The sequence below is a fragment of the Coturnix japonica genome, chromosome 1 (genome assembly GCF_054131305.1).
Source record: "Coturnix japonica strain WE chromosome 1, WE-NBRP24, whole genome shotgun sequence".
Classification (NCBI taxonomy): domain Eukaryota; kingdom Metazoa; phylum Chordata; class Aves; order Galliformes; family Phasianidae; genus Coturnix; species Coturnix japonica.
This window is the reverse complement of record NC_140663.1, coordinates 46,021,896-46,036,212: the sequence shown is the minus strand read 5'-3', so window position 1 is coordinate 46,036,212 and position 14,317 is coordinate 46,021,896. Positions and strand designations below refer to the sequence as shown.

Below are 14,317 nucleotides of genomic sequence, written 5' to 3'. Positions count from 1 at the left end.
CCCAAATGCAAAACCTAAACCTAATCCTAACTCTAACCTAATCATAAACCTAACCCTGAACCTAACGCTAACCCTAATCCTAATCCTAACCCTACTTTAACCCTACACCTAAACCTAAAGTTAACCATAAACTTAAATCTTTCTCTACCCCTAAACCTAAACTTTATCCTAACCTGAATGCTAACCCTAACACTAACCCTAACATAACCCTAATCCTTACCCTAATCCTAATCCAAACCTTAAACCTAAACCTAACACTAAAACTAACACTAACCCTAACACAACCAAAACCTTAAATTAACCCTGACCTTAACACTAACCCTAATCCTAACCCTAACCCTTTCCCTAAACCCAACCCTTCCCTAAACCTAACAGTAACCCTAACTCTAACCCTACCCTTACCCTAGCCCTAACCCTACACTAACTGTAAACCTAACCCTAACCGTAACCGTAACCGTAACCCTTACCAAACCCTAAACATAAAGCTTACCCAAACCCATAACCCTAATTCTCACCAAAACCCTAACCCTATCCCTAGCACTAATGTATATTTTTATTTAAATATTTAGTAATTCATCACAGGAATGTCACTACTTATCTCGGAAATAAGTAGTTCTCTTTTATGTATCACTCTTTACTGCTGCACAAAAATCATTTTCTCCCCAAAATACAGGTTTTCATCCCCATATGCGGATATTTTCTCCAAAAAATTATGCTTTTTAGCACAATATGATGTTTTGTCCCCATAATGCTAAGCTTTCTTTCCAAAACACAGAAATATCTACAATTCATATCAAATTATGTAAAAAAAAAGACACTATTACCACAAATATCATTACAACTCCCAGAAAAAGTTATCTTAAGTATGACACTTCACCCCAGCTAAATGATATTTTCTCCCTAAAATACTGCTTTTCTTCCACAAAAATGGTGTTTTCTCCCCAAAATACTCGTTTTCATTTCAAACAGAAGATGTTTTCTCCACAAAATGCTGCTTTTTAACACAATATGATGTATTGTGCCCTGATTGCCCTTTTTTCCTCTCAAAAATATGGAATTTTCTACATTTAATATACATTTAAGTAAAAATTTAGAATTTTTTCATCCGAATATTGCTACTTATCTCAGAAATAAAAAGTTCTTGCTTAAGTATCCATGCAAAAAAAAATATTCTTCTTCACAAAGTACTGGATTTCACCCACAAAAATGGCATTTTTCCCCCTAAATCCTGGTTTTCATCCCCAGTTGAAGATGTTTTCTCCTCAAAATGTTGCTTTTTAGCACAATATAACGATTTGTCCCCTGAATACCCTTTTTTCCTCTCCAAAACACGGAAATTTCTACACTTTATATATATTTAATTCAAAATTTGGAATATTTTCACTTGAATATCACTACTCCTGCCAGAAATTAAATGTTCTCTTTTAATTATCAATCTTTATCCAATGAAAAGTATTATTTTCTCCCCAAAGTACTGCTTTTTGTCCACAAAAATGGTATTTTCCCCCCAAAATACAGGTTTTCATCCCCAAAAGAAGAAAATTTCTCCACAAAATGCTGCTTTTCAGCACAATTACAGAATCACAGAATTATCAAGGTTGGAAAAGACCTAGAAGATCATCCAGTCCAACCATCACCAATACTTCCCAGCTAAATCATATCCCTCAACACAACATCCAAATGTTTATTGAACTCTCCCATGGTCGGTGACTCCACCACCTCCTTGGGCAGTGCATTCCAGTGCCTGACTACCCTTTCTGAGAAGTAATATTTCCTAATGTCCAGCCTGAATCCCCTGCCGCAGCTTAAAACCATTGCCTCTAGTTCTATCACTGTCTACACAAGAGAAAGGGCCGACCTCTAGCTCACTACAACATGCTTTCAGGAAGTTATAGAGGGAAATAAGGTCTCCCCTGAGCTTCATCTTCTCCAGGCTGAACAATCCCAGCTTCCTCAGCCGCTCCTCATAAGACCTGTGCTCCAGACCCCTCACCAGCTTCGTAGCCCTCCTCTGAACACATTCCAGGGCCTCAGTGTCTTTCTTGCAGTGAGGGGCTCAAAACTGAACACATGTTCAGTTTCAGCCACAGGTTTCGGCCACAGGTGCAGCCTCACCAGTGCTGAGTACAGGGGGACAATTACCTCCCTGTTCCTGCTAGTAACACTGTTTTTGATGCAAGCCAGGATGCCATTGGCCTTCTTGGCCACCCGGGCATACTGTCAGCTCATGTTCAGCTGAGCATCAATCAGTACCGCCAGGTCTGTTTCCTCCACACAGTCCTCCAACCACTCCATCCCAAGCCTATGGCGCTGCCTGGGGTTGTTGTGGCCGAAGTGCAGGACTCAGCATTTGGTCTTGTTGAACCTCATCCCATTGGCTTCAGCCCAGCTCTCCAGCCTGTCCAGATCCCTCTGTAGGGTCTTGCTACCCTCAGGCAGATCCACACTCCCAGCCAATTTGGTGTCATCTGCTAAATTACTGAGGGCAAACTCAATGCCCTCATCCAGGTCATCAGTAAAGATATTGAAGAGGACAGGCCCCAACACCGGACCCTGGGGAACACCACTCATGACCAGCTGGATTTAACTCCATTCACCATCACTCTCTGAGCCTGGCCCTCCAGCCAGCTCCTTACATAATAAGGCGCTTTGTCCACTAAATTCCTTCTTTTTCACTTCAAGATACAAAGATTTCTACACTTGATATCAGTTTATGTCAAAATGTAGAAAATTTTCACATGAATATCACTACTTATCCCAGAAATAAAAAGTTATCTCTTAAGTATAACTCTTTATCCAAGCGAAAATATTACTTTCTCCCTAAAATACTGCTTTTCATCCACAGGAAAATGTATTTTCTCCCCCAAATTCTGGTTTTCATCCCCAGAACAACATTTTCTCCAGAAAACACTGCTTTTAAGCACAATATGACCATTTGTCCCCTGAATACCTTTTTGTCTTCTCCAAAATAAGGAAATTTCTACAATTACTGTTAATTTAATTCAAAATTTAGAAGTTTTTCACCCGAATATCACTACATCTCCCAGAAATAAAAAGTTCTCTCCAAGTTTCACTCTGTATCCAAGCAAAAAAATTATTTTCTCCAAAACATACTGCTTTTCGTCAACTAAAAAGGCATTTTTGCTCCAAAATACTTGTTTTCATCCCCAAAAGAAGACATTTTCCCCACAAAATTCTGCTTTTTAGCATGATATGATGTTTTGTTTCCAAAATACCTTTGATTTTTCCTCTACAAAATAAGGAAATTTCCACCCTTAATATCAATTTATGTCAAAATTAAGAAAAATTTTCACCTGAATATCACTACTTATCCCAGAAGTAATAAATTCTTTCTTAAGTATCACTCTTTATCCATGGAAAAATATTATTTTCTCCATAAAATACTAGTTTTCATCCCCCTAAATGGCATTTTCTCCCCAAATTACTGCCTTTTATCCACAAAAGAAGACATTTACTTTTTCCAGAATAGTGTTATATAGAGCACGTTAAGCACAAGCCAAGTCCAAAATAAGTTGTACCTGCTTAGATCTATCTAAGCTGCACCATCCTTGACTCAAATACTGGCTTAGTTTCTTGGGATCCCACAGGTGTTTAAGAGTGAAATCCCATGACACTGCAGTCCCCCACACTTCTAAGATTTTTCCTAGATCTCTCCATATTCTCTGCCAGTCCACATTCTCTGGTTTTGGAGGAAACTTCTGCATAGAACAAATGGAGAGGAGTACATTCAGTGTTATTGATAACATGCTCACGAGAACAAACATTAATTTGGTTTTCTAAAAGCATGAGGCAATCTGAGAAGACAGCCTGGACACTGTATTGAACACTGTGGTGTTTGTAAAATTGGCTGTTCCATCTGGGATGCAAGTGTTTGTAAAATTAACTATTCAATCTGGGATATGAGTATCAAAATCCAAATTATACCACATTGCATATAAGTACCAGGCAGGCGTCTCCATCAGTGCCCTTATTTGGTTATATACGAACACAATTCCACAACAAGAAAGTATGACATTAATAATCAGCCAGTACGCTGAGAAGATCGTAATTGCTTTCAATCCCTTAAAAAGAGCAGCTAGAATGAAGAGTGAATTCATAGATGGTAGCTGCTAAAAAGGGAAGGAAAAAACAAAAACAAAGAATCAAACAGAAGACACTCTGTACAGTGTGCAGAGTTTGGCAGACTGCCCATACTACAATCTAATCTATGAAGGTCAAATAGCAATGCTTTTGCAGTCCCTGGCTTAAAGGAATCTTTTATTTTTCTTTTTTTCTTAATAACTAACTTTTAACTAATATAAAATCTTATGCTTATGCTCGCATCCTCCACCAAAAACTGTCACAGAGTTATCTAGATCAATCTATGTCTGTGACATGGGCAGTAGGCCCATGGGCCCCCCGGCCCCCGACAAATGGGAAGGGAAAAAGGGAAAGGGGCAGGGAGATGGGAGCCGGGCTCAAGGAAACAAACAGAGGAAGTGGCAATGATCTAAGGAGGAAAACTTATTTTACTAATTACAATCTAATTGAAATTGAGGCCAATAAATCAAGTAAAATAAGAGAGAGAGAGAGAGAGGTTTCCATAGACCGAGAAGCCTACTTTGAAATTGAAGGCGCCACGCCTTGGAAGCACACCCACACCCTCTGCCAGGCAGTGAGAGAGAGAGCCAGCGTCACTTCTGTGACGCATTTCCCTCTCCGATGGTGAAGTCCTTTGGGAGGTGTCGTTCTCCTCTGTGCTCCACATGATGTTATGATGTGGAATACCAATAGCAAAAATTACAAAACAATGATAATGTCAAAATTTTGACATAAATTGTTATAAGCATAGAAATTGCTGTATTTTGGAGAGAAAAAAAAAAAAAGGTTATTTTGGGGAGATAGCATCATATTGTGCTAACAAAAGACATTTTGTGGAGAAAATGTCTTCTTTTGGGGGTGAAAAGAAGTATTTTATGGAGAAAATGAGTTTTGGTAGGATAAATAGTGATATTTAAGAGAGAACTTTTCATTACTGGGATGAATAGTGATATAAGGCACGAAAAATGTCTAAATATGACATAAATTGATATTAGGAGAAAAATATGCCATATTTTTGAGAAAAAAAAGGGTATTTTTAAGAGAAAACACCATATTGTGCTATAAAGAGGCATTCTGTGGAGAAAATGTCTTCTTTTTGAAATGAAAAGCAGTATTGTGGGGAGAAAATATATTTTATCTTGAGTAAATAGTGATAATTATAGAGAGAACCTTTTATTTTTGAGATAAATATTGATATTCGGTGGGAAAAAGTCTAGATTTTGACATAAACAGATATTAAAATAAGAAAATGTTGTATTTTTGAGAGAAAAAAGTTATTTTGGGGAGAAAGTATCATATTGTCCTATTAAGTGTTATTTTGAAGAGAAATTTTCTTCTTTTCGGGATGAAATATGATGCTTTGTCCCCAAAATAAAAATTTCTTTCCAAAATAAGACTATTCATACTCTTAATATCAATTTATGTCATATTCAAAAATTTTCCCCACGAATATCACTATTTATCCCAGAAAAAAAAAAAAAAAAAAAAAAAAAAAAAAAAAAGTTCTCTCTAAAGTATCACTCTTTATCCCAGGAAAAAATCATATTCGCCCCAAAACGCTTCTTTTCATCCACAAAAGAAGACATGTTCTTCACCAATTGCCTCTTCTTAGCACAATATTGTGCTTTATCCCCAGAATACCCATTTTTCTTTCCAAAATATGGCAATTTCCAACCTTAATATCAATTTATGTCTAAAATTGTATATTATTTCCCTGAATATCACTACAAATCCCAGAAATATAAAGTTCTCTCTTAAGTATCATGCTTTACCCCAGCAAAAAGACATTTTCTCCCCAAAATACTGCTTTTCATCCACAAAAGAAGACATTTTCTCCACACAGTTCCTCTTTTCAACACAATATGGCTCTTTGTCCCCAAAATAAAAATTTCTCTCCAAAATAAGACTATTCCTTACCTTAATGTAAATCTATGTAATATTTAATTTTTTCCCCATGAATATCACTACATATCCCAGAAAATAGTGTTCTTTCTAAAGTATCACACTTTATCCCAGGAAACAATAATTTTCTCCTCAAAATACTCCTTTTCATCCCCAACGGAAGACATTTTCTCCACAAAATGCCTCTTTTTAGCACAATATGGTGCATTCTCCCCTTAATATCAATTCATGTCAAATATTAGACTCTCTCCCCAAAATACCCATTTTTTCCTCTCAAAAAAAAGCAGAATTTTCTACCCTTAATATAAATTTATGTCAAAATTTAAAAATTTTTGTTCTGAATATCAATTTTTAACCCAGAAAAAAAAAATCTCTCTTAAGTATCACTTTTTACCCAAGCAAAAAGACATTTTCTCACCAAAATACTGTTTTTCATCCCCAAAAAGACATTTTCTCCACAAAATGCTGCTTTTTAGCACAATAAGTCACTTTGTCCCTAAAATACCTTTTTCCCTCTCCAAAATATGGAAATTTCTACACTTAATATCAATTTATGTCAAAATTTAGACATCATTCCCCCGAGAAGCACTATTCATTGCAGTAACAAAATGTTCTCTCTTAAGTATCACTCTTTATCCCAGCAAAAAGGCCTTTTCTCCCTAAAAAACTTGTTTCCATACCCAGAAGAAGACATTTTCTCTACAAAATGTCCTTTTATTGCATAAGGTGATTTCTCCCCAAAATACCTTTTTTTGTCTCAAAAATACAACCATTTCAACACTTATCAATTTATGTCAATATTTAGACATTTTACCCCCAAATATCACTATTTATCCCAAAAATATGAGGTCCTCCCTATAATTATCACTCTTTATTTCAGCAAAAATATATTTTCTCCCCAACATACCACTCTTCATCCCCCCAAAAAGATATTTTCTCCACAAAATGCTGTGTTTCAGCACAATGTGATGCCTTCTCCAAAGAATACCATTCTGTGCCTCCAAAATACCACAATTTTACCTGTTAATATCAATTTATGAAAAAATTTAGACATTTTTCCCCTGAATATAACTATTTATCCCAGAAATAAAATATTCTCTCTTAAATATGACTATTTTCCTTCCAAAAAGACATTTTGTCCCTAAAATACTGCTTTTCATCCCCAAAAGAAGACATTTTCTTCACAGAATGCCTCTATTTAGCACAGTATGATGATTTGTTCCCAAAATACCCTATTTTCCTTTTTAGAATACTGAAATCTCTACCCTTTATATTATTTTATATCAACATATTGTAATTTTTCCCCCAAATATCACTACTTATCCCAGAAATAAAAAGTTGTCTCTTAGGTATCATTCATTATCCCAGCAAAGATATGACCAATATGATGCTTTCTCCCCAAAATAGATTTTTGTGCTCCAAAAGGCAACAATTTCTCTACTTAATATCAATTTTTGGCAAAATTTAGACATTTTCCCCCTATTACCACTATTTATCCTAAAAATAAAATCTTCTCTCCTAAGTATCACTCATTACCTCAGGTAAAAGACTTTTTCTCCCCAAAATACTGCTTTTCCTCCCCAAAATATGATATTTTCACCCAAATAGGCCAATTTTTATCCCCATAATGAGAAATATTCTCCCTGAAATATCATATTTGATTCCAAAAATAAGACATTTTCTACTTTAAGTACCAAGTGTATTTCTAAAAATTAGACTTTTTGAAATATATCTCAACAATCTGATTTTTTCTCTCCCCAAAAAAACACTCTTGTATCTCCAAATGTCTTACTTTCAAAAACAGTAAAAAAAACCACAAATGTGATATTTTGGGGAGTTTATTTCTTAGTTTTGTATAAAATGTGGTATTCTGGGGGTAGAATGATTTTTTGGGAAATTCAAAATTGACACTTTGTATAGAAAACAATTATATTTGGATGAGAAGAGATATTTAAGGAACAATATATTTTATTTAAGACTTAAAATAAAATTACTTCAGGAAAGGTCTGTTTTGTGTGATAAAAAACTGTATTTTGGAGAGAAAATATGTTCTGTTTGGAATATAGAGTGATATTTAGAGAAGATAATGTTTCAGTCTGGGGACAAAAGCAGTGTTGTAAGGCTGAAGTTGCATGGACTCGGCTGCAATGGAGCTGCTTGAATCGTGGTTCTTGGCAATTGCCACTTGTCTGAGAAAAGAGAGGTCTCGGTCAAGTCTGCAGCCAAAAAAAAACGTCTTCAGCTGACTGCTTTCTTCCAAGGAGGGGGTTTCTCTCCACAGCCAGGAAAGGAGCACTTTTGTGCTCAGCATCTTTTCTCACAGAAATCACGAATCCTAGCACTATTCACAGGTGTAATCCTTCCATTTGGAAAGATTTCATTTCTTTTCTTCTTTTCCAGTACTACACTTCTAGTTTCTCAGTCGACAGAGAAAAGAAACTAAATCTCCTTCCTAGCTAGGTGATGGGCGAGCTGAGTAGTGCTGGGAAATGAGCTGTCAGAGAGAACACGACATGAAGTCCAAATCACTCTTTTCTAGGATATGGGGAATAGCTTCCTTTTCAGAAGAAAGCATCCGGCTGAAGTTGCACAAACTTAGCTGCAACAAAGCTGCTCGAATAGCGGCTCTTGGTGATTACTGCAACTCCAAGAAGAGTGGTCTTGGTCAAATCCATAGCCGTGAAAGAGCAACTCCAGACAGCTGCCTTCTTCTGAAGAGGGGGTTACTCTCCACTGACTTTAACGGTGAAGATCTGACTACTACTTCTGTTCTAGGCAAATGAATTGATTTCTGTCTTCTGGGGAGAAAGCATCATATTGTGCTTAAAAGAGGTACTTTATGGAGAAAATGTATTCTTTGAGGATGAAAACTAATTTTGTGTAGAAATGACTTTTTGATGTGATTAAAAGTGATACTTAAGAGAGAACATCTGATTTCTGGGAGTAGTAGTTATATTCAGGAAACAAATATCTAAATTTGTGTGTAAATTTAAATTAAGGGTAGAAATTGCCAGATTTTGGAGAGAAAAAATGGGTATTCTGGGGAAAAAGTGTCATACTGTGCTAAAAAGCAGCATTTTGTGGAGAAAATATCTTCTTTTGGGGAAGAAAAGTAGTATTTGGGGGAGCAAATGTCTCATGATTAGCATCAAAAGAAGTATAAAGGGGAGAAAAGGCCTTATAAATTGGAATAAATAAGCATAAATTCCAGCATAAATTCCAGCATAAATTGGAATTATAGTGAGGAAACGCCTAATTGCTTATTGGGAAGTGGGTTCATTATTTCTGGGTGAAATGTGCCATTTAAGGGAGATAACATCTTCCTTTTATCATAAATTCCGACATTTCAGGGAAAAACATATCTGTCTCTTCTTGCACTACGATGATATTTACAGAAGAGACTACGTTCTTGTGATAAAAAGTGGTTTTTAGGTCATAAATTATATTCCTTTGGTGTTAATATGTGACATATTGGGGAGAAAATGTCATATTTGCATGATGAAGAAGAGTATTTTGGGTAGAAAATGAACTTTTCCTGGGATAAAGAGTGATACTTAAGAGAGAACCTTTTATTTTTGGGATAAGCAGTGATATTCAGGGGAAAGATATCTAAATTTGGACATAAATTGAAATTAAGGGTAGAAATTGCCATATTTTGTGGAGAACAACAATTATTCTGGGGTCAAAGATCAAACTGTGTTAAAGAGAGGCATTTTGTGGAGAAAATTTCTTCTTTTGGAGATGAAAATCTGGGTTTTACGAAGAAAATGTCTTTTTGCTGAAATAATGTGATAATTAAGAATGAACCAATTATTTTTGGAATAAACAGTGATATTCGGGGAAAAAAATACCTAAATTTTGACATAAACTGATATCAAGGGGAGAAATTGTCATATTTTGGAGACAGAAAAGGGTAATTTGGGTACAAAGCATCCTATTGTGTGAAAAAGAGACATTTTGTGGAGTAGATTTCTTCTTTGGAGGATGAAAAGCAGTATTTTAGGTAGAAAATTTCTTTTTGCTGAAATAAAGATTGATACTTACAAGAGAACATTTTATTTTTGGGACAAGTCCTGATATTCGGGGGAAAATTGTCTAATATTTGACATAAATTGATTTTAAGGGTAGAAATCCCTGTATTCTGGAGACAAAAAATCAGTGGAAGAAAAACAATATTTTGTTTAGAAAATGTCTTTGTGTTGGGATAAAGAGTGATACTTAAGTGAGAAACTTTGATTTTTTTGATAAATAGTGATATTCAAATTATCTAAATTTTGACATAAATTGATATTAATTGTAGAAATTGTTGTATTGTGGAGAGAAACAAAGGGTATGTTAGGGAAAAAGCATTGTATTGTGCTAAAAAGGGGCATTTTGTGGAGAATATTTTCTTCTCAAAATACTGCTTTTCATCCCCAAAAGAAGACCTTTTTTTTTTCACAAAATGCCTTTTTTTAGCACAATTTAATGCTTTCTCTACCAAATATCATTTTTTATCTCCAAAATATGACAATTTCTCACTATCAGTTTATGTCATATTAAGACATTTTCCCGGAATATCACTATTTATCACATAAATAAACTATTCTCTCTTAAGTAACACTCATTATCCCTCCAAAAATACATTTCAACCCGAAATACTCTTTTTCATCCACAAAAGAAGACATTTTCTTCCCAACTTATCACTTTTTAATCCCCAAAGTACATAATTTATAACCTCTATTCCGCTTTTTATCAGAACAAGAAGACAGTTTCTTTTGTAAATATTATCTTAATTCAAAAAGAGGAAGACAGCTTTTTACCTGACATGCCGTACCTTATGACAAAAATAAGACATTATCTCTTAAATGTCACATTTCAGCCAAAAATTATTAAGCCACCCCTCCAAAAACAATTAGGTGTTTAGTCACTATAATTCCAATTTATACCCCAGTAATAATGCTTTTTCTCCCCATAATACCGCTTTTGATGCCAATCATTAGACATTTGTTCCCTAAAATACTTTTTTTCATCTGGAAAAGAAGACATTTTCTCCACAAAATACCTCTTCTTAGCAGACTATGAAGTTTTTTTTTCCCCAAAATACTCTTTTTTTCTCTCCAAAATACAACCATTTCTACCCTTAATATAAATTTATGTCAAAAATCAGACACATTTCCCTGGAATATCACTATTTATCCCAGAAATAAACAGTTATCTCTCACTTAATTATGTTTTTCCCAGCAATAAGTCATTATCTCTCCAAAATACTGCTTTTCACCCCCAAATGGAGACATTTTCTCTACAAAATGCCTTTTTTACACTGTATGTCACTTTCTCCCCATAATACCCTTTTTTGTCTCCAAAATCTGACAATTTCTCAACTTAATATCAGTTTATGTCAAAATTTTGGCATTTTTTCCTCAAATATCACTATTTTCCCCAGAAATAAAAGGTTTTCTCTTAATTATCATTCTTTATCCCAGCAAAAATACATTTTCTCATGAAAATACTGCTTTTCATCTCCAAAAGAAGACATTTGCCCCCAAATAGACCAATTTTTATCCACAGAATGAGGAATATTCTTTCTGAAATATCACATTTGATTCCAGAAATAAGATCTTTTCTCTTTTAAATACCACGTGCTGTTGCAAGAATTAGACATTTTCTCTCTGAAATATCTCACAACAGTATGACCGTTTCTTCCCCAAAATACAGAGATACAAAAGACATTTTTAACTCCAAATGTCTTATTTTTTAAAAAAACTAAGATATAAATGTGATATTATGATGATTATATTTCTTAATTTTTGGATCAAATGTGGTTATTTTAGGGAGAAAATGCCTTTTTGGGCTTTTCTAAAGTGACATTTTGGTTAGAAAAAATTTATTTTTGGATGAATAGAGATATTTAACAATTTTTTTTTCTTTTTTAAAGCTTAAAATGAATTTAGTTCACTAAATGTCTGTTTAAATGTCTGTTTTGGATGGTAAAAATCAGTATTTTGGAGATAAAATCTGTTATGTTTCAAATATAGAGGGATGTTTTTGGGAGAAAATGTCTTAGTTTTGGTACAAAAGTGGTGTTATAATATATTTCAGACAAACTTGGAATTTTATTTAGAAAATTACTAATTTTCCAATAGAAACTTATATTTAAGGGAGTACATCTTATTTTTTAGGAAAAAAAGAATTGATTTGGAAGAAGAAGTCTAGGTTTTGGAATAACTCATATTGGGGAGAATATTTCTAATTTTCGGGATAAAAAGCAGCGTTTTTATGAGATACTGTCATACATTTAGGAAACAAATTGATGTTTTGGGGAGAAAAAATCTTATTTGGGGGATAATAAGTGGTATTTAGAGAAGAAAATATGTGTTTTTTTAATAAAGCATCATATACCAATAAAATACATTTTCTTCAGAAAATACTGCTTTTATCACCAAAAAAGAAATTTTCTACCCAAAATGCCGCTATTTATCCCAAATCGCAGCTTTCTAGGTTATGAGGGAAAGCACCCTCCTTGGAAGAAAACAGCCAGCTGAAGTCACATGAATTCGGCTGCGACAGAGCCGCTCAAATCGCTGCTCTCGGCGATCACCGCTTCTCCAAGAGCGGTCTGAGTCAAGTCCGTAGCCGAGAAAAAGTGACTTCAGACGGCTGCTTTCTTCTGAGGGGGGGGTTCTCTTGGCAGCCTGGAAAGGAGCATTTTTGTCCTCAGCTTCTTGTTTCGCCTAAAGCATGTCTCCTAGCACTGTTCCAAGCGGTTATCCTTCCATTTGGAAAGATTTTGTTTCTTTTCTCCTTCTCCATTACTACACTCCTCGTTTCTCATTCGACGGAGAAAATAAACAAGATCTCCTTCTTAGTTATGAGACAGGTGTGCTGAGTAGAGCTGGGAGATGCGCTGTTGGAGAGAATATGACTTGAAGTCTAAATTGCTGCTTTCTAGGCTACGGGGAAAAGCCCCTCCCTCGGAAGAAAGAAGCCGGCTGAAGTCACACAGACTCAGCTGCAATGGAGCCACTCGAATCACTGTTCTCGGTGATTGCTGCTTCTTTGAGAAGACTGGTCTCAGTCTAGTTGGTAGCTGAGAAAGAGTGACTCCAGCTGCTTTCTTCTGAGGAGGGGGGTTACTCTCGGCAGACCAGAACGATGAAGTTTTTACTTCTCCTTTGCTTCCAGACGGATGTATCGAATTCTATCACCAAAAAAACAAATTTTCTTTCCAAAAATACAGCTAATCCTCTCAGTAACTAGACGTTTTCTCTCCAGTCCCCACCTGTACTTCCACAAATATCACTGTTTACTCCAAATACTGCTTTTTATCCACAAATATGGTATTTTCTTCCTTACATATCAAATTATATCCCAAATATGACATCTTCTCCCATCATTTTAATTTTTAATTCAAAAATAAGACTTCTTCTCCCTGAAGTATCAGATTTTAACCCCAAAATAAAACAATTACTCCCTTAAATATCCATTTTTATCCTCAAAATATGATTCTTTCTCCAAAAAGATACAGCTTTTTATCCAGAAGTAGGACATCTTCCCACAGAAATCTCTCTTTTTATCCCCAAAACAAGACTTTTAATCCCCAAATTGTCATAATTGGTTCCAAAATTAAGACATTTTCCACTCTAAATATCAATTAAGATGCCAAGAAGGGACAGTTCCTCCCTATAATGTTTTAGCTCTTACTTACCATGTTTTATCCCAAAAACTAGACATTTCCTCCCCAAAATTAATTCTAATAGTAAGACACATTCACCCTTAAAATATTCAGGCCAAAAAACCTCTTTTTATCCCCCCCAAAAAGAAATATTCTCTCCCAACTATCACCCAATCACCCAACTATCACTTTTTTTTTTTTTTTTTTCCCCCTAAAATAAGAAATTTGGAAATAAGAAGTGGTATTTTGCGGAGAAAACATCATCTTATTGTAGTAAAAAGTGGTATTTCGTAGAGAAAATGTCTTTTTTTCTGTAGATATGAATTGGAATTTTGGTGAGAAAATGTCTAAATTTTGGGACACAGAGCAGTATTTTGGTGAGACAAAGACTAATTATAATTAGTCTTATATTGGGATAATATAAGACTATAATATAATTAGTCTAATATTGGGATAATAAGTGGTGTTTTGGGGAGAAAATAATTAATCTTTGAGAAAAATGCTGTATGCTGGGTCAAAAAAAGTGAAATTCTGGGAATCAAAAGCAGCATCATGATAGGAAAATGTGTTATTTATGGAATAAAAGGCGGTATTTTGTTTAGGAAATAGGTTACTTGGGAAAAAGTGCTGCATTTGGAGAGAAAATATATTTTCGGGTTA

The 14,317-nt window shown here is 34.9% G+C and overlaps 1 pseudogene; it reads right to left on the bottom strand.

Annotated features, from left to right (window-relative positions):
* Nucleotides 1-3,452: 3,452 nt before the first annotated feature.
* Nucleotides 3,453-4,118, bottom strand: LOC146762389 (uncharacterized; annotated as a pseudogene).
* Between the last annotated feature and the right edge of the window lie 10,199 nt (nt 4,119-14,317).